At 41.9% G+C, this 20758-nt stretch overlaps 6 non-coding genes across 6 annotated transcripts; 3 read left to right on the top strand and 3 right to left on the bottom strand.

Annotated features, from left to right (window-relative positions):
* Positions 1-960: 960 nt before the first annotated feature.
* Positions 961-1042, top strand: TRNAS-CGA. Its single transcript has one exon. It is a non-coding gene; the product is annotated as a tRNA-Ser (tRNA).
* A 1163-nt stretch (positions 1043-2205) lies between these two features.
* TRNAR-ACG lies at positions 2206-2278 on the top strand. The gene has a single exon. It is a non-coding gene; the product is annotated as a tRNA-Arg (tRNA).
* A 747-nt stretch (positions 2279-3025) lies between these two features.
* Positions 3026-3098, top strand: TRNAK-UUU. Its single transcript has one exon. It is a non-coding gene; the product is annotated as a tRNA-Lys (tRNA).
* A 692-nt stretch (positions 3099-3790) lies between these two features.
* TRNAI-AAU lies at positions 3791-3864 on the bottom strand. Its single transcript has one exon. It is a non-coding gene; the product is annotated as a tRNA-Ile (tRNA).
* A 1637-nt stretch (positions 3865-5501) lies between these two features.
* TRNAF-GAA lies at positions 5502-5574 on the bottom strand. The gene has a single exon. It is a non-coding gene; the product is annotated as a tRNA-Phe (tRNA).
* Positions 5575-17054: 11480 nt separating this feature from the next.
* On the bottom strand, positions 17055-17148 carry TRNAI-UAU. The gene is made up of 2 exons: positions 17111-17148; positions 17055-17090 (listed from the first exon to the last, which is right to left on the bottom strand). It is a non-coding gene; the product is annotated as a tRNA-Ile (tRNA).
* Positions 17149-20758: the final 3610 nt, after the last annotated feature.

Genomic DNA, 20758 nt, shown 5'->3' with positions numbered 1-20758 from the left:
GCCCAGGCCCAGGGCGGACTCCCGGCCTTGGCTGTTGCGGAGAGCCTCCTCTTCAGCGGAATCAAACTCTACGTTCTCCTAAAACTCAGCATCTGGCATCCAGCTCCGCCCTAAGTGGAAGGCCAGCAGGCGGAAACGGCCTCGGATGAAAGGAAGGATCTTGAGCATTCCTGAAATCAGTTACGTGCCAGCAGTTTGGGGATTTCCCGGAAATAAGAAAGGGTTGAAAAGTTTGGCGGCTTGTTTGTGTGTATTTCATGATGTATTTTGCTAAAAGTCACTTTAGAGGGATGGTTTTTCTTTTGGAATGGGCCTAACACAAGAAATAGCATGCTTTCACTTGATCCACCTTCAGGGAAATGACACTGTCTCCAGGTGTTCAGCTCAGTTAACGACCGCGCCTGCATTCAGTGACCACATGGGGGCGACAGAGACTGGGCTCTCCGGATGGGAAGCTAGGGCCCAGAATTTGCCCCCAATAGTCCAACCAGTAGACTAAGAGGATTCTTTCTGATGTGAATTCATTCAGATTTATTGGTGGAATTTAACTGACTTTTTTCCTTAGAGGTTAAGTCACACCAGATCGCATATTCTGGATACTTTGACTAGATAAAGGCAAAAGGAAACAGAAACGAGATGAAGCTTTCTTGGAGCAGGGCTGTGGCAGTTGGAGGGGTGAAAAGTTTTTCACATCTAAACACATTTTGAAGGTAGAACAAGACAATTTCCTCACATCCACGGAATGAAAGAAAATTTGAAGTAAAGAATATTGCCAAGATTTTTTTTTCCTGCCTAAATACCTGAAAAGTTGAAATTGTCACTAAGTGAAATACGCAAGCTTGGGGTTGGAGAAGGTCTTCTTGAGGACACTCAGAAACCGGTGGTCCTCTCTTCTTTCAACCTTGCAGGGAAACGATAAATACTGGTTTTTAGTCCAATGAGTAAAACTGGTCTTGCTGAGCTGTGATGGCCGAGTGGTTAAGGCGTTGGACTCGAAATCCAATGGGGTTTCCCCGCGCAGGTTCAAGTCCTGCTCACAGCGTTCTCGTTTTCGGTGTATCCTTGACTCTTGAAACTTCCAAATAATTTGCTGCCGTCCCACGCAGCATGCATTACAGAAAAATCTCTTGAAAGGCAGTTCTGAAAATTTTAAAGAGAGTGGGCGCCAGCCAGCTTAGAGTTTCAGAGTTCCCTTTCATAGTCTGAGCCTCTGTGAGCATCCAGAGCCCAGCCTACCCACTGTCTACAAGAGGCTTGGATCACGCTCAAACATACTGGCTTCGTTGAGATGGTTTGTTAAGTCTGTAAGAGTGATGACAGTAGCAAAGTGAACAGAGGAGACGTTGGGAAATAGTTTCTCTTTGTGATTTGTGATTATAGAGAGCTGCAGCTACTTTAAATCATTCCCAGGCAACCATCTTCAGTGTTTGTCCTGATATCAGCGGCTGCAGGTGAGAGCCATAAAAATGGAAGATAATACTCCACGGCATTTGCCACGCTCTCTTTAAGAGAAAGCCTTTTATACAAAGGAGGAAATTGAGGCACAGAGAGAATATATTTTAAATTCTCACTTTGTTTTGAATTTCAAAACCATACAAAGTCTTGTCTCCTTCTCAACGTACTAAACCACTCTTTAAAAGCACTGTTGCATTTTCAGCTGTTTTGCCTACTTTGAACAGCTAAGTACATTTTTAAGCCAATTTTATTCTGTTTTTTGAGTTTGTTAAATGAGATTCTTAAAATGTATACTTCTATTGAATCCTTGTCTCCTTATAGGATTTTGAGGGCAGATGAACATTCTGTAGGAAAGAACGGGGTGTGTGGGTGTTGTGGGGCAGGGGGCGGGGGTGCGGAATGAAGACCTCAAAACTAGCACTAATATACGCTGGGTAAGACAGGATTTGAAGTGGAATAAGAAATAGATAACTGAGTCCACAGAGATTTCATACTAAGCAGCAAACAAGTAAACAAGTTGTCAATGCATAGTCAGCAAGTAAGTGAAGACTCCTCATTGTTTTCAAAGAAAGCATTTTCTGTAAATACATGTTATGGAACCAAATCAGAAAAGAAAGCATGCTTTCCCGAAGTCAATTTAGTCTCTGGTTTTAACCCCTTACTAGATTTAAAAAAATTAATCATGTCTTTGGTTGGCATGAACTGCGGATACTGATGAAAACATGAACGTGAGGAGCACTTAACCAGCGAGGGCCAGTGGCGCAATGGATAACGCGTCTGACTACGGATCAGAAGATTCTAGGTTCGACTCCTGGCTGGCTCGTTGGGCTGACTTTTTTCCCTTCTAGGTATTCTTTTCTAAAGGATACTGAAACAAGTTTTTAAAGTCCTTCGAATATATTTTCGTGGAACTGATCCTTCATTTTCCGTCCGTTGAGTCTGAAAGAGACTTCAAGAATCATCAAAGGACCCATCCAGAAAGCTTTTCTTCCTACTTTTCATCGCTTCTTAAACTTGAGAAAAGTGACTGAAAAAGACCATCGGAAGGGAGGTTTTTACATCAACGAAACTTTAAAGAAAAACGAAGAGAAAAAAATGTCCCTACCAGTATCTTCTGCATCAGTATTTTTTTTCCAACTGGGAAGAGTCCTGACTCTGAAGACCATCCTGCAAAGCTCTTTCCTCGCATGCTGCTGCTGCTGCTAAGTCGCTTCAGTCGTGTCCGACTCTGTGCGACCCCATAGACGGCAGCCCACGAGGCTCCCCCGTCCCTGGGATTCTCCAGGCAAGAACACTGGAGTGGGTTGCCATTTCCTTCTCCAATGCATGAAAATGAAAAGTGAAAGTGAAGTCGCTCAGTTGTGTCCGACCCTCAGCAACCCCATGGACTGCAGCCTACCAGGCTTCTCCGTCCATGGGATTTTCTAGGCAAGAGTACTGGAGTGGGGTGCCATTCCTCGCATAGCTACTGGCAAAAAGAGACATCTCCTATGGAAATGCTGAGTCAAGAAGTGTGGTAGAGACGCGATGAGGAAGGTTTTTTACCTCAGGATGGGTATAGTCGTTGTGAGCCCGGATAGCTCAGTCGGTAGAGCATCAGACTTTTAATCTGAGGGTCCAGGGTTCAAGTCCCTGTTCGGGCGTCTGCGTTTTGCTTCCCAGGTGTCACTAGTGGTACAGAACCTAACTGCCAACACAGGAGACATCGGAGACGAGGGTTCCACCCCTGGGTCGGGAAGACTCCCTGGGAGAAGGCCTCCAGTATTCTTGCCTGGACAATCCCAAGGACAGAGGAGCCAGCGGGCCAGAGTCCATAGGGTCGCAGAGTCTGACACTACCGAAGCGGCTTAGCACACACACCCTTGAGGTCCAGTGGTTTCTTTTCATCCCTGGTATCTACCCCACCAGCCGGAAACGTCAATCTTACGGACATACGCAGGAGCTGGGAAACTGGACCTCAAGTGGACAGAAAAACCAAGAGGAATCTCCCCACTATTTTTTAAAAGAAGATGAGTGTGTAAGGAAGGCGTGGAAAGGCAGCGCTGGAGCGGCATCTCCAAAGAGAACAGACTTGCCTCTTTCTCTGCGTTGAGGCAGAACAGAGAGGCTGGGGGAGATCACTGCCAAGTGAGGGGGAATTCCTCAAACTATACCAAAAGAGGATCTTCATAGGTGGCTAGATTTCTGAATGTGTAACTTGTATCCTCGCTCTGCACCGTAGGTAAAGTTCACCGCCACGAGGGAAAAGTTTAAGCTTGTGGACCTCGGATTATAATAACCGTGGGTTGTAAAGGTCCACCCAGCGGGTATCGTAAGTCCAAAATCAAGCCAGGAATGGCCCGTACGGGGATCGAACCCGCGACCTTGGCGTTATTAGCACCACGCTCTAACCAACTGAGCTAACCGGCCACCACAGGAGTGTCTCTCTTTTATGAAAGTAAATTGGTTTACATTTTTCTTTTAGTCTAAAAAATTATAAAAAATAATGTTTTTATCCCTCTTCCTCAGACCACATTCATAGATTTTAATGAGGAATCTATACTATTTCAATTCTTCGTATTTGGACTAGAAAATCCACGGATAAATTTTCGTGCAGAAATTGAGCATAGCTTATTTGTAGAAAAAGCACTGTAATAGGATCTTCAATAGTGGGTGAAGGGAGCCTTCCGTTTTTAAAAGCATGTCCCTACTGTATCACAAATTGCAAATAATTTGTAACTTAGAGACCTAATGTTTTCAAGTTGGTATTAAAATTTTCACCCAGTGATACAGTGCATTCTCTGTATCACTCATCTTCCATTTTGCGAATGGAAGGATCCAAGCACGAGGTTGGAGAAGATAGAGTGAGATGAGCTCGTTGGCCCTCGGGGAGGCTATAGTTTTTATCACCTAAAGTTGAAGGAATCTCCTGCAGCCTCAGGAAATGTCCCTTTACATTTCCTGGGGTTGCATTGTTTTGTTTTGGTTTGGTTTTTTCCCTACTTTTTGAACTCTCCTGCTGACCTACCCCTAGTTAAATTTTCACTGAATATATTCATTTAAAGCTAAATGAATCAACAAGTAATGATTTTTGTCGAATTTTAAGCCGACGCTGATGCAAGGGGGAAGTGTGAGTTGCTGCTGCTGCTGCTGCTGCTGCTGCTGCTAAGTCGCTTCAGTCGTGTCCGACTCTGTGCGACCCCATAGACAGCAGCCCACCCGGCTCCCCCGCCCCTGGGATTCTCCAGGCAAGAACACTGGAGTGGGTTGCCATTTCCTTCTCCAATGCATGAAAGTGAAAAGTGAAAGTGAAGTCGCTCAGTCGTGTCCAACTCTTAGCGACCCCATGGACTGCAGCCTATCAGACGCCTTCATCCATTGGATTTTCCGGGCAAGAGTACTGGAGTGGGGTTCCATTGCCTTCTCCATGTGAGTTGCTAGTGGTTGCTTAAGTATTCAATAGTGAAAGGCTCAAGTCCCGCCAGTCTTCTAGGTTTTACTTCTCTAGTCTTCAAGAGCTCTTGTTCTAGTAAGGCTTACAGGTGCTCAAAAGTCACAGAAACGAAATCTGTTAACTCTTAGTCCCACGTCCTCTGTACTTTTCCAAATCAACTACCTTCTGGCTTTTGAGGATTCTTCTACATTCCAAAATGTGTGTATAGACCCCTGATGTTCACTCAGAAAGCCATCGCTAAAGAATGAGCGTGTTTTAGCAATTTGAACTCCGAAAGAATTACTGTAAATAAGGGACAATTGAAATTGCTCGTGCCCTGCTTCTTATAGATGCCTTTAATAACATCTAAATAAATACATAAATATAAAGCACTAAGTGTTTTGCTTTGGGTTTTTTTCCCCTCTTTACCTTAAGGAATTACTGGTAGTTGTGGAAGAATTACTGTATATAGGCACAGAATTACGTTTTGCCATAGAAATTGAGGGTAAATGTATGCAATTCCCCAGTATATAAAAGGCACTATAGACTTATTATATTGTATATTTGAAGGCGATGGACATTTAGTTTGGCATCAGTATCTTGTAGTTCACGTTACAAAAGGTAAGAAAACAGTTGCCGAAACCCGGGATTGAACCAGGGACCTTTAGATCTTCAGTCTAACGCTCTCCCAACTGAGCTATTTCGGCCACCCGCTGGTCATTATCTTCTCAACTACTCTCTTTAAATAGTCTCTTCTTAACTACTTACTCCATTTCAGAAAAATGTAAGAAAACTTTTTGTCTTGTTTTCTGAAAACATAACACACTTCCCCTTTCAAAAATAATTGTACCAACAACAAAAAATAAGACAATGGGGAAACACCCTCAAATTTCGTGAGTATGATAGGAGGAACAAAAGAACAGAGTGGTAAAAGAAAATTTATGTATATTTCTTAAGGATATGAATTGGAGAGCTAAAGGGGCGTGGTGATTTATAGCTTCCTGTTGGAGTGGTAAGCTTCCTAGAACTCAAGACAACACCGTTTGAGATCATTTCTAGCTTGACGCTTAAATACCTTCTATTCTTTCAGTCATTTTTATTCTTTTATTCTATTAAAGTATGTTATATACAGTAAAGCACCCAGATTTTAAGTGCACAGCATGATGATCTCTACAAGTTTGCACCCCTTAGTCACCATGCATGCTCCCTCATGTTCCCTCTCATTTGTTTTTAAACTTTATACATATTGAATCAAGTAGACTCTGCATTCTTATAAGTCTGGCTTCTTTCACTCAGTATTGTCTTTGAGATTCATCTGTTTTTTCTTAAAGCAGTTAAAAGCAGTTTGTTCCTATTTATAAACGTCCATTTTATGGTTGTACCACAATTTACTTATCCACTCAAATGTTGATAGGCATTTGGCTTTCAATTTGTGGTTATTATAAAAAGCACTGAACTTTCTTTTTTTTTTTAACTGAACAATATTTATTAAAATACAAAAATACACTTTTCTCACATTACAATCAGTGTTCTTTTGTTGACATTTCCCCACCCCCCACCCTACCCCCCTTTCAAATCTGAACCTTTATTTCCTTTTAAAGCTAAAATAATATGTAAAGTTACATCATTAAATGGACCAGCATAACAGAGATCTCTGCCTTCCCCACCCACGCCCACCCTTTCTCTTCCCCTCCTCCTGAGGCAGCCCTGGGAGAGGGAAGCTTTTTGCCCCATTGTGCTACATTCAACAGGACTCCACGGCTAACTCACTGTGTCTGCGTGTACATCACTTTGTTCGAACTGTGGATTTCAGATCTTTTTTCCTGAAGCATCCTTGGTGAGGAAAGGCTACATCACTTTAAATGAGCCTGTGCCCTCTCTGTCTCCCCCTTTTCTTCTCTCCCCATCTTCTGCCCCTCTACCCATCACCATAACCCACTGACATCAGCCGTAATAATCCCTAATGAATCAGCATTTAGAGTAGTCACCAAATCACAAGCATGAGAAAAGCTTCCACTTCTCCAAGCTTCCCACTCCCGGCCTCTCCTCCCTTTCTCCACCTTAAAACAAACAAACCCTTTTTAAAAGAAAATCATCAAATGCCATCATTGTCGACAATCATTTGTTAGACACTGGGAACAACAGGTGGACACGGCACTATGCTGATGTATGCCCTCCCATGAATACCTTTTCTCTGTTGTTCTCCGCTCCCATCCCCCTCTGGGACCCCCAGGCCCCATGAACTTTCTTGTGCATAGTTTCAGATGAACATAATCATTGATTTATTAGATAGATACATCATGAGAAACGCTGGAAGAAACACAAACTGGAATCAAGATTGCCGGGAGAAATATCAATAACCTCAGATATGCAGATGACACCACCCTTATGGCAGAAAGTGAAGAGGAACTAAAAAGCCTCTTGATGAAAGTGAAAGTGGAGAGTGAAAAAGTTGGCTTTAAGCTCAACATTCAGAAAACGAAGATCATGGCATCTGGTCCCATCACTTCACGGGAAATAGATGGGGAAACAGTGGAAACAGTGGCAGACTTTATTTTTCTGGGCTCCAAAATCACTGCAGATGTTGACTGCAGCCATGAAATTAAAAGACGCTTACTCCTTGGAAGGAAAGTTATGACTAACCTAGATAGCATATTCAAAAGCAGAGACATTACTTTGCCAACAAAGGTCTGTCTAGTCAAGGCTATGGTTTCCAGTGGTCATGTATGGATGTGAGAGTTGGACTGTGAAGAAGGCTGAGCGCCGAAGAATTGATGCTTTTGAACTGTGGTGTTGGAGAAGACTCTTGAGAGTCCCTTGGACTGCAAGGAGATCCAACCAGTCCATTCTGAAGGAGATCAGCCCTGGGATTTCTTTGGAAGGAATGATGCTAAAGCTGAAACTCCAGTACTTTAGCCACCTCATGCAAAGAGTTGACTCATTGGAAAAGACTCTGATGCTGGGAGGGATTGGGGGCAAGAGGAGAAGGGGACGACAGAGGATGAGATGGCTGGATGGCATCACTGACTCGATGGACGTGAGTCTGAGTGAACTCCGGGAGTTGGTGATGGACAGGGAGGCCTGGCGTGCTGCCATTCATGGGGTCGCAAAGAGTCGGACACAATTGAGAGACTGAACTGAATAGATGTAAAGGTGGAATTGCGGGTCTACAGAATATATGTGTTTTTAACTTTATTACGTGCTGTGAAAATGTTTTCCAAATGTAACAGTTCACACTACTGAAAGCAACCTATGAGGCTTCCGGTTGCTTCACAGTCTAGCCAATACTGGGTATTATCATTTTAATTTCGGCTACTCGGGCCAGAATGTAGTGATAGTTCTTTGTGAGTTTGACTTGTATTTTTGATGATTATGATATTTTACATCTTCCCATATGTTCTTCCCTATTTAAGAAATTGGGTTGATTGCCAGTTTTTTAAAAAATGATTTGTAGTTCATTTCTTGTTCAGTCATTCAGTTGTGTCCAACTCTGCAACCGAATGGAATGCAGCACACCAGGCTTCCCTGTCCTTCACCATCTCTCGGAGCTTACTCAAACTCATATCCATTGAGTTGGTGATGCCATCCAAACATCTTGCCCTCTGTCGTTACCTCCTCCTGCTGCCTTCAATCTTTCCCAGCATCAGGGTCTTTTCCAATGTGTTGGCTTTTATGTATTGTGAATACAAGTCCTTTGTCAGATATGTGTTGCAAATATGTTCTCCCAATTTGTGGTACATCTTTAGTTCTCCTAATTTTGTATTTTGAACTTTTTAATTTTAATGAAGTCCAACTTATCAGCCTTTACAGTTAGTGCTATTTTGCATCCTAGTTCAGAAATATTTGCCTACACTAAAGACATGAAGCTGTTCTCCTATGTTTCTGTCTAGAAGTTTAAGTATTTTATTTTTAACATTTAAGTTTATATTGCATTTTGAATTTATGTATAGTGTGAGATAAGTATTAAATTCATTTTCTTTAATGTATTATTTCAATTAACCCAGTATTATTTATTGAAAAGTCAATTTTTCCCCTACTGAATTGCACTGTCTCCCTGTCATCAAACAGGGAACTGTATATGTGTCTGTTTTTCCCTAGACTTTCTATTCTGCCCCATAGGCCTACGTTTGTCTTTACACTAAAATAACACTATCTTAATTTCTTTAACTTAAAATTAAGTAATAATATCTTCCAGCATTATTTACAATAGCCAGGACATGGAAACAACCTAGATAACCATCAACAAATGAACAGATAAAGAAGTAGTGGTACATATATACAATGGAGTATTACTCAGCCATGAAAAGGAATGAATTTGAGCCAGTTCTAGTGAGGTGGATGAACCTAGAGCCTGTTATACAGAGTGAAGGAAGTCAAAGAGAAAAACAAATTCATATATTAAAGAATATATATGGAATCTAGAAAAATGGTACTGATGAACATACTTTTAGGGCAGCAATAGAGACACAGACATAGAGAACTTCTGGACATAGTGGGGGAAGAAGAGGGTGGGACGAATTGAGAGAGTAGCATTAAAACATGTACATTACCACATGTAAAATAGATAGCCTGTGGGAATTTGCTGTACGATGCAAGGAGCTCAACCTGGTGCTCTGTGATAGCCTAGAGGGGCAGTATGGGGCAGGAGGTGGGAAGGAGATTCAAGATGGAGGGGACATATCTATACCTATGGCTGGTTCATGTTGTTGTATGGCAGAACTGATACAACATTGTAAAACAAATATCCTCTGATTAACTAAATAAATTATTTTAAAAATTAAGTAATATTATCTGATAATACAGGGCCTTAGTTTTGTTTTTCTCACTTTGGATAGCCATAGCTATTCTGGATTTTTAAAAATTTTTAAATTTATTATTTAAAAATCATTATTTCAATGTAAGTGACTGTGGCTCAGATCATGAACTCCTTCATCAAATATGTATTTTGTAAATACTTTCTCCAGTCTGTCATTCTCTTTCCATGGGCTTTCATAGAGAGAAGATTTTAATTTTAATGGACTCCAATTCTTCAATATTTTTTCTTTCACAGATTATATTCTTGGTATAGTATCTAAAAAATCATTTCCAGGGACTTCCCTGGTAGTTCAGTGGCTCAGACTCCCGTCTCCCAATGCACAGAGCCGGGGTTTAGTCCCTGGTAGAGGAATTGGATCCCACATGCCACAAATAAGACACTCAAATAAATAATTAAATATTTTTTAAAAAGTCATCACCAGGAGTTCCCTGATGGTCTAGTGATCAGGATTCAGTGCTTTCACTACCCTGGCTCAGGTTCAACCCCTGAGCATTGAATTGAGATCCTATAAGCTATGTAGTGTGGTAAATAGTTATCACCAAACCTGAGATCAGCTAGGTTTTCTCCTATGTTATCCAGAAAAGTTTTACATTTTACATTTAGGTCTGGCTTGTCATCTACTTTTGAAATGGCAACCCACTCCAGTTTTCTTGCCCAGAAAATTCCATGAACAGAGAAGTCTGGTAGGCTATAGTCCATGGGGTTGCAAAGAGTTAGACACTAATGAGAGATTAAGTGTGCATGCACATCATCTACTTGAATTAATATTTGTGACATAGGATCTATGTCTAGATTCATTTTTATTTTGCATGTAGTTGTTTCTGAATTGTTTGTTGAAAATACAATTCTTTATTAAGTTGTCTTTGCTCCTTTGTCAAAGATCAGTTGACTGGATTGGTTTAGGTCTATATCTAGGCTCTTTATTCTGTTCCATTAATCTATTTATTTATTCTTTCACCAACACCATACTGTCTTGATCACTGTAGTTTTATAACAAATCTTGAAGCTAAATAATGTCAGACCTCCAACCTTGTTCTTCAGTGGTGGTGGTGGAGGTTTAGCTGCTAAGTCATGCCCAACTTTTGTGACCCCATGGACTGTAGCCCACCAGGCTCCTCTGTCCATGGAATTTTCCAGGAAAAAATACTGGAGTAGGTGGCCATTTCCTTCTCCAGATTGTTAACTTCAGTATCCTGTTGGTTATTTTGGATCTTTCAATACACTTAAAAATCAGTTTATCAAGATACATAATATAACTTGCTGGGATTTTTACTATATCCTCCAAAGAATGGGCTCATTTAATCTAATTAATCAAATTTGTGGGCTTACCTGACTATAGAGCCTGCAGACCAAAACTACTGAGACAGTGCTGCAACTTCTGAAACTCATGTGCCTAGAGCCAGATCAAGAGAAACAACAAGAGAAGCCACCAAAAAAAGGAAGCCCACACACAGAAATGAAGAGGAACCCCAGCTCACCACAAGTAGAGAAGCCTCCAGGTAGGAACAAAGACTGAGGGCAACCAAAAATAAATAAATGAATAAATTGTTTTCTAAAAAAAGTGGAAGAGAGAGACATAAGAAGATGAGAATCAGAGAAGATGTGACAGGGAAGCAGAGATTAGAATAATGCAATTGCTGGCTTTGAAGATGAATGGGGTCCAGAGTTAAGGGATGTGGGCCACCTCTAGAAGCCAGAGAAAGCAAGAAAAAGAATTGTCTAAGAGAATTTCCAGAAGGAACACAGAGTTGCCAACAGCTTGGTTTTAGTCCAGTGAGAGCCTTTTTAAGACTTCTGATCTACAAACTGCAAGACAAGAATTTTGTACTAAGCCACTAAGCTTCTGACATGAGGGCAATTGTGTAGTAGTTTGAACATTCTTTGGCATTGCCTTTCTTTGGGATAGGAAGGAAAACTGACCTTTTCCAGTCCTGTGGCCACTGCTGAGTTTTCCAAATTTGTTGACATATTGAGTGCAGCACTTTAACAGCATCATCTCTTAGAATTTTAAATAGCTCAGCTGGAATTCCATCACCTCCATTAGCTTTGTTCATAGTAATGCTTCCTAAGGCCCACTTGACTTCACATCCCAGGATGTCTGGCTCTAGTTTAGTGAGTGACCACATCATCCTGGTTTTCAGGGTCATTAAGACCTTTTTTGTATAGTTCTTCTTGTGTATTCTTGCCACTTCTTCTTAATATCTTCTGCTTCTGTTAGGTCCTTGCCGTTTCTGTCCTTTATTGTGCCTATCTTTGCATGAAATAATGGTATTTCCAATTTTGTTAAAGAGATTTCTAGTCTTTCCCAGTCCATTGTTTATCTCTATTTCTTTGCATTGTTCACTTAAGAAAGCTTTATTATCTCTCCTTGCTATTGTCTGGAACTCTGCATTCAGTTGAGTATATCTTTCCCTTTCTCCTTTGCCTTTTGCTACTCTTCTTTTCTTAGCTATTTGTATGGCCTTCTCAGACAATCACTTTGCTTTCTTGCATTTCTTTTTCTTTGGGATGGTTTTGCTCACCACCTCCTACACAGTGTTACAAACCTCCGTCCATAGCTCTTCAGGCACTCTGTTCATCATATCTGATCCGTTGAATCTAATTGTCACCTCCACTATATAATCATAAGGGATTTGATTTAGATCAAATGGCTTAGTAGTTTTCCCTACTTTTTTCAATGTAAGCCTGAATTTTGCAGTAAGAATTTCATGATCTGAACCATAGTCAGCTCCAGATCTTGTCATTGCTGACTGTATAGAGCTTTGCCATCTTCGACTGCAGAGAATGTAATCAGTCTGATTTTGGTATTGACTGGTGATGTCCGTGTATACAGTCTTCTTCTCTTGTGTTGTTGGAAGAAGGTGTTTTCTATGACCAGGGCATTCTCTTGCCAAAACTCTGTTAACCTTTGCCCTGCTTCATTTTGTACTCCAAGGTCAAACTTGCCTGTTACTCCAGGTATTTCTTGACTTCCTACTTTTGCATTCCAGTCTCTTGTGATGAAAAGGGCATCTTTTTTTGGTGTTAGTTCTAGAAGGTCTTGTAGGTCTTCATAGAACCATTCAGATTCAGCTTCTTTGGCATTGCTGCTAAGTCGCTTCAGTCGTGTCCGACTCCGTGCAACCCCAGAGACGGCAGCCCACCAGGCTCCCCCGTCCCTGGGATTCTCCAGGCAAGAACACTGGAGTGGGTTGCCATTTCCTTCTCCAATGCATGAAAGTGAAAAGTGAAAGTGAAGTCGCTCAGTCGTGTCCGACTCTAGCGACCCCATGCACTGCAGCCTACCAGGCTCCTCCATCCATGGGATTTTCCAGGCAAAAGTACTGGAGTGGGGTGCCATTGCCTTCTCCGTCTTTGGCATTAGTAATTAGTAATTGGGGCATAGACTTGGATTACTGTGATGTTGAATGTTTTGCCTTGAAAACAAACTGAGATCATTCTGTCATTTTTGAGATTGCACACAGGCACTGCAGTTTGGACTCTTGTTGACTATGAGGGCTACTTCATTTCTTCTAATGGATTATTGCCCACAGTGGTAGATATAATGGTCATCTGCATTAAATTTACCCATTCCTGTCCATTTTAGTTCACTGCTAGCAAGGTAATGCTCAAAATCCTTCAAGTTAGGCTTCAGCAGGATATGAACCAAGAACTTGCAGGTGTACACGCTGAGTTTAGGAAAGGCAGAGGAACCAGAGATCTTATTTTTTGGGGCTACAAAATTACTATGAACGGTGACTGCAGCCCTGATATTAAAAGACCCTTGCTCCTTGGAAGAAAAGCTGTGACAAACCTATACAGTATATTAAAAAGCAGAAACATTGCTTTCTGAAAACAGTCCGTATAGTCAAAGTCATGGTTTTTCACTTCCTAAGTATCTCACCATGCTGGGCATTACCCAAGATGCTGGGAGACAGATACAAGGTAAATAAATTTAAAAATATGGAAAACAAAACAAAAGTCATGGTTTTTCCAGTAGTAAGGTATGGGTGTGAGAGTTAGACCATAAAGAAGACTGAGCACAGAAGAACTGATGATTTTGAATTGTGGTGCTGGAGAAGACTCTTGAGAGTCCCTTGGACTTGAAGGAGATCAAGCGAGTCAATCCTAAAGGAGATCAATATTCATCAGAAGGACTGATGCTGAAGCTGAAGCTCCAATACTTTGGCCACGTAATGCAAAGAGCCCACTCATTGGGAAAGACCCTGATGCTGGGAAAGACTGAGGACAGGAAGAGAAGAGGGTGACAGGATGAGATGGCTGGATGGCATTCCCGACTCAATGGACATGAGTTTGAGCAAACTGCAGGAGATAGTGAAGGACAGGGAAGCCTGGTGTGCTGTAGTCCATGGGTTAAAAAGAATCAGACACAATTTAGAGACTGAACAACAACAATTAAGTTTGTCCTAATTTGTTACAGAAGCAATAGGAAATTAATACACTTATCAAAATTCATCAAACTCTACACTTAAAATGTGTGAATCTTATTGTATATAAATGTCTTACCAGAAAAGAGACCTAAGGGACTTCCCAGGTGGTCCAGGGGTAAGACTCCGCACTCCCAATGCGGGGGGCCCTGACTTGATCCTTGGTCACATGCCACAAACTAAGAATTTGAATGCTACAACTAAAACTCCTCATGCCTAGTGCATCCTAAATAAACGCATTTTGCTTTAAAGGAAACGTTAGAGAACTGTATTGTTGCTTTCTGTTTTGAACCGCTAGCTGCACATAAGTTGGTGTGATCAGAGTCATCACAGAGTTCCCAAATCAAGCCATGGGAATCAGAGACAATCCAGCCCTTGACTGGCCAGAGATCACTACAGGAAACAGGAATAACCCCTGGAGACATTCTTTGTGATTCTGGCAATTTTATTTTCACACTGTTTCCTCAAACATCATTTGGTCACTGTATTAACTAGTATTATGTAATATCATGTCAGGCACTAGGTTTCAAAAAGTATTAAAGAGGCTCTTCTGTTGAAAAATTCAGTAAGTCCCCGACATACAAATAATTTCCATTACAGGACTGCGTCCATAAGTCCAGTTTGTTCACAAAGTTAACCTAGGTACCCAACTAACACAATCAGCTATATAGTATTGTACTGTAATAAGTTTATAATACTTTTCACACAAATAATACATAACAAACAAAAAATAAAATAGACATTTTAATCTCACAGTAGAGTAGTACAATACAACAGCTGGCATTCAGGGGCTGGTATGGAGTGAACAGGCAAGAAGAGCTACTGACTGGAGGAGGGAGAAGGGGTGGGAGATGGTAGAGCTGAAGGATTGTCAGCAATAGGAGATGGAGGGCAAGGTGCAGTGTCACTCATGCCTGACACTGAAGACATAAGTTCTGATTCCTTGCTGAATTCAATTCTATCTACCCTCTTTTAAAAGATGATCCAGTGATCTATCTGGGTAGTAGCTCTTTTTTTCTCACCATAAATGACACTGTAGAACAGTATTGCTTTCTGAATGGCTGCTACATCCTTTGTGTATCATTATAGATTCAGGTCCTGTGCTCAAAAGCTAACAGTGCCTCCTCAAATAAAGAAAACTCCCTTGCCATTTCCTGCATCATGAATCACTTCAGTTCTTCAGTTACTTCTTCCTCTTCTCTCTTCTTCCTTTTTCTGGGCCTCCAATTCCTAGTGCTTCTTAGCAGTACCAGATACAGCACTGATGCTTTTTCACTTGCTTCTGGACCTCCTAGACTTGAAAGAAAGATACTGTAGTCTATACAGTACTGTACAATAAAGTACACAAAAGCACAACCACTTGTAGAGGATGCACGCATGTGACAATGTAAGCCAGACAAGTGATCTAACTCACATGACTGGACAAGCGAATGCATGCTGGCATTTTTGAAAGTTCTGCAACTTGAAGATTCATATGTAGAGGACTTACTATGTGCCAGGGCGACCTCTTTTCCTTTTTCTTCTCTAACTATGCTCTGGTGCCATTCCCATAGCTTGACTTTTGCCTCTGTTCTTACATCTGCCTGTACCTGTCATTTACCATATATATCCAAGACTTTCTCCCTTATTTCCTTCAGGTTTCTGCTTAAATGTCACTGCTTAGGCCTTCTCTAACAACCTTATATCACATAGCACTCCCAGCATATTCCCTGGTATCCTCGATCCCTCTTATCCTATTTTTGCTTTTCGCTATAAACATTACCACTTTGTCTCACTATATATAAATACATTTATGTTCAGTTGTTCATTGCTTATTTCTCCCTACTAGAAATTAGGTTCTAGAGGATAGAGATTTTTTTTTTTTTCCACTACAGTAATCTCAGCATCTAGAGTGGATCTGCCAAAAAGCAGGCATCAAGTATTTGCTGAATGGCTGCCTTTGAGATAAAGTGCACAGGAGAGGGAGTGGATTTGAGTTTGATGATTTCCCCATATGTTGGGGTTACAGACTTGCAAGAATGTCTAGACAGAAATATCCTGTAGGCAGTAGGATGCATAGGTCTTGATTCAAAAGAGGGGACTGGATGGGAAAGAAATCTTAAAATCATCAGTATTTGGAAAGATGCTGTAATTAAGGGAATGAATATAATACAAAAATGTGTATATCAGTAGGTGAGAAAAAAATTGAGATGAAACTGTAGGCTGTAACCATACTTAAGAAACACAAGAGAAGGAGGGCCCTGTGAAACAATGAAATCCAGGAGAGACTGGATAAAAGTAGAGCAATATACGATCATTTATTTCAGACACTACCTCCAGATGAATGTCGTTTTCCAAACAAGGTCGTTTATTTTCTGATGACATTAGGAAGAAATACATACACAGCTACCTATGTTTCATTGCAGGGGGAGATAAATTTCTGTTCCCCAGTCTGGTTTATGTAAAGTAGGCGGTGGAGCTCGACTCAAACACATTTATATTTCACAGATGAAGTTCAGCAACCTCACTGCATGTCTTATGGAACTCAACGTTAAGATGCCTGTGCGCAGCTTCTGGTCATTCGTGAGCCCCTGTGACAGCTGCACGAAATGGCAGAACCTAAGACCCAGGTTGTCCTCTTGCGTGCTCAGTTCCCAAAGATCTGAGGGATGGTTTTATACTAGGAGAGAAGAAAGGATGAGGGAGACTCATTCGAAGCTGTGCAATCTGACTTTAGGATCTCCTGACAGAGGAGAATCGAATATGCCTGAATGAGCTCAATGTGCCTCCTTTCGGCTTGTGATTTTTTTGTGTTTGCAAACTACCAAATATTCTCTTTAATCATGGGAATATCTGCGTTCTCACCTTGGAAAATGTAACAGCCTCTTTTAAGCTTTTATCTTTAAAGAGGAGAGAAGAAAGCATTAGAGAGAAAAGAGACTGAAACCATAAAGGGAAGAAAACATGCTCCAGGTGAGGCTCGAACTCACAACCTCGGCATCACCCGCACATATACTGCTGTATAAGTACCGCGCGCTAACCGATTGCGCCACTGGAGCATGCTTTCCCTTAGCTCTCGGTGCGCACTCTACAGAGCCACGAGCGACCGGCGCGCCGGCTCCCCAAGACAAGCAGAGCGGGAACGCGCCACACTGCTGCGGACCCTCTTCTCCCCACCCTCCTCAGCCGCGGCTGGCCTGGCAGAGACACTTCCATCTCTCCCGCAAGCGTGTTGGTGATCCTTCCTCTGGGCCCGCGAGGATCAGCATTTCCCAGGGGTTCAGGGATGCTCGTTTCAGAAGCCCCGAGAGAAGGCTGAGGAGAAAGGGCGGGCGAACTCCGGTTCCCCCTCGCCTTGACTCCAAGAAGGGAACGATTTCCGTGGAAGACAAGAGCTATTTGACTGAGGGATTGCGTCACTGCGCACCGCCTGGCTGGTCCGTGATGCTTCCTACCAGATCAGGACCCAGAGAAGCAGAGCCAGCCCTGTACTCGCCCAGCGGGTTTCCCAGCCCCCGCTGCGCTTCTGGCGGAACTATCCACCTTGCTGTCCAGCATCTCCGGGCTGTGCCTCCAGGTTCCCCTAAATCCTTCCCGAGCCTGCTTGCAAACCTCATTCCAAGTCATACAGCCAGCCGGCTGGTCCGGCATCTCCTGTGGGAAAACAACCAGAGCGGAAACGGCTCCTTAAAGTGCCGAGTGTTACAGAGATCAAGGTGGTGTCCCCCACCCCAACTCCCACCTTGCTCCTCCACCAGCTTCGACCTTCTTTCGAGGTTCATTGCAGGTAGTTTGCCTCTACAACCCAGTAGAGTAGAGGCAAACCCAATTTGCCCACACAGTATCTTCATTTTCTGCCTGGGGCATCTCATTATAAAGGCCAATTTTGTTTGTTAGTATGCTTGTTTGTATTAGAGTAATCGCAGCTGGCACATACATACCCGATATGAGGCTTTTAGGCTTTTGTGGAATAATTCCTGTCAGTGAGAAGGAGAGTTGTGTAAATAATGGAATAGCCTGACTATTCCTGTCCACACGGGACTTAAGAAACAGGACTGATATCAACTGACCCAATATCCCCATTCAGATGCAGGAAGGAGTGTGAGGGGAGAGAACTGTTTCCATATTTCGGCGTCTGTTGCATTGCTGTACTGGATCTTTTTTGCTCGTTCAGTTACTTAGTCGTGTCCGACTCGTTGTGACCCCATGGACTGCAGCATACCAGGCTTCCCTGTCCATCACCAACTCCTGGAGCTTACTCAAACTCATGTCCATTGAGTCAATGATGCCATCCAACCATCTCATCCTCTGTCACCCTCTTCTCTTTCTGTCCTCAATCTTTCACAGCATCAGAGTCTTTTCCAATGAATTGGCTCTTTGCATTGGGTGGCCAATGTATTGGAGCTTCAGCTTCAGCATCAGTCCTTCCAATGAATATTCAGGGTTGATTTCCTTTAGGATTTACTACTTTGATCTCCTTGCTGTCCAACGGACTCTCAAGAGCCTTTTCCAACACCACAGTTCAAAAGCATCAATTCTTTGGCACTCGGCCTTCTTTACGGTCCAGGTCTCATATCCATACATGACTACTGGAAAAACCATAGCTCTGACTATATGGACCTTGGTCTGCAAAGTGATGTCTCTGCTTTTTAATATGCTGTCTAGGTTTGTCATAGCTTTCCTTCCAAGGAGCAAGGGTCTTTAAATTTCACAGCTGCAGTCACCATTCACAGTGATTTTGGAGCCCAAGAAAATGAAATCTGTCACTGTTTCCACTTTTTCTCCTTCGATTTGCCATGAAGTTATGGGACTGGATGCCAGGATCTTAGTTTTTTGAATGTTGAGTTTTAAGCCAGTTTTTTCACTCTCCTCTTTTACTTTCATCAAGGGGCTCTTTAGTTCAAGGCACATTCCTCTTTCTTTAAATCTGTTTAAACTGGATCGTTACGTATGTTTAAAACACACCTTAAAGTAAGGAGCAGTGAGAAGTGACATAGCCCTTTAGTAATGACCATCTCACCACACGATCTCCTCCTACATTCCCACCACACAGTCCTCTAGCTCTGCCTGAACCTCTAGAGGGCATTCATCTAAACAACAATAGCAGCCACAAGTTGGATGGAGCTTATCATGGGCCAGACATTGTTCTAAGTGATTTATATAAACCTCATCTTAGCACTCATGTGCTGTATTCCAAGTCTGGATCTAGACAAGAAGAACCAGTATCTTCGGAACTATTCTTAAGAGATGAAAACTTACAAGACTCACAATAAATATGTCACTGGATATTAAACTGACTTTTATTAACACAATGTAGGCATTATAAGAATAAAATCATGTGCATGAAGAAAAATGTAGATAGAAAGCCAAGTGCTTGGGATTGTTAATGTTAAAAAAAAAAATCTTCTGATTTCTGCCTGCTCTTTTTTCTATGGAAGTATGGCCTGCACTGACCACAATTTGGGTTCCCCTGGCCTGCAACTTCATCTTGAGTTTCAACTGAGGGAGCAAACAGAATGAGACAAGACAGAAAGTTTGGAGTATTTATCTCTCTGGATTCCTTTCTCTGGGTCAACTTGATTTAGTTCATCAAAGGGGATGTTTCCTTCAAGTTCCAGATAAATACCCAAAAGTGAATTTGCTGGATCATATGGTAGTTCTAATAAACTCTAATAGAGTTTTGCCAAGAAAATGCACTGGTCATAGCAAACACCCTCTTCCAACAACACAAGAGAAGACTCTACACATGGACATCACCAGATGGTCAACACCGAAATCAGATTGATTATATTCTTTGCAGCCAAAGATGGAGAAGCTCTATACAGTCAACAAAAACAAGACCAGGAGCTGACTGTGGCTCAGATCATGAACTCCTTATTACCAAATTCAGACTTAAATTTAAGAAAGTAGGGAAAACCACTAGACCATTCAGATATGACCTAAATCAAATCCCTTATGATTATACAGTGGAAGTGAGAAATAGATTTAAGGGCCTAGATCTGATAGATAGAGTGCCTGATGAGCTATGGACTGAGGTTCGTGACATTGTACAGGAGACAGGGATCAAAACCATCCCCATGGAAAAGAAATGCAAAAAAGCAAAATGGCTGTCTGGGGAGGCCTTACAAATAGCTGTGAAAAGAAGAGAAGCAAAAAGCAAAGGAGAAAAGGAAAGATATAAGCATGTGAATGCAGAGTTCCAAAGAATAGCAAGAAGAGATAAGAAAGCCTTCCTCAGGGATCAATGCAAAGAAATAGAGGAAAACAACAGAATGGGAAAGACTAGAGATTTCTTCAAGGAAGTTAGAGATACCAAGGGAACATTTCATGCAAAGATGGGCTGGATAAAGGACATAAATGGTATGGACCTAACAGAAGCAGAAGATATGAAGAAGAGATGGCAAGAATACACAGAAGAACTGTACAAAAAAGATCTTCACGACCCAGATAATCACGATGGTGTGATCACTGACCTAGAGCCAGACATCCTGGAATGTGAAGTCAAGTGGGCCTTAGAAAGCATCACTACAAACAAAGCTAGTGGACGTGATGGAATTCCAGTTGAGCTATTTCAAATCCTGAAAGATGATGCTGTGAAAGTGCTGCACTCAATATGCCAGCAAATTTGGAAAACTCAGCAGTGGCCACAGGACTGGAAAAGGTCAGTTT

Source organism: Bison bison, unplaced genomic scaffold (genome assembly GCF_000754665.1).
Source record: "Bison bison bison isolate TAMUID 2011002044 unplaced genomic scaffold, Bison_UMD1.0 scf7180017863991, whole genome shotgun sequence".
Taxonomy (NCBI): Eukaryota; Metazoa; Chordata; class Mammalia; order Artiodactyla; family Bovidae; genus Bison; species Bison bison.
The sequence above is the reverse complement of the archived record's forward strand: the minus strand, read 5'-3'. Positions and strand labels throughout refer to the sequence as shown.